Consider the following 418-nt stretch of genomic DNA (forward strand, 5'->3'; position numbering starts at 1 on the left):
CAAACATTAGTTCTTCAATATAAATATTATCCGTAACTGTTTTTAAATACTGAATTTCTGAATCAAAATTATTTTTAAGATTACGTGAATAAGAAGATTTACAACCATTCCAAAAGGATATAGGTGATTCCAGATAACCTCCAAAGAAAAAGCCTTTAGGTTCTTTACTACCTGTAAAATCAATACTCTTAGTTGGATTATTTTTCGGTGATAAGGCTGTAAAAAGAAGCCACAAAACAAACAACCAAATGGTAAAAAGAGCTAGAATAAAAAAGCTAAAAAGATTGCTTTTATTCACTAAAATTGGGATAGCTGAATTGATATTTTCAAATTTACTAAATGGTGCACATAAAAAAATCAGAAGAAACCCTATTTTTACATCTAGACCTTTAATTGTATTTTGAATATCTTTAATACT

The sequence above is a fragment of the Habropoda laboriosa genome, unplaced genomic scaffold (assembly GCF_001263275.1).
Source record: "Habropoda laboriosa isolate 0110345459 unplaced genomic scaffold, ASM126327v1 scaffold6418, whole genome shotgun sequence".
NCBI lineage: Eukaryota > Metazoa > Arthropoda > Insecta > Hymenoptera > Apidae > Habropoda > Habropoda laboriosa.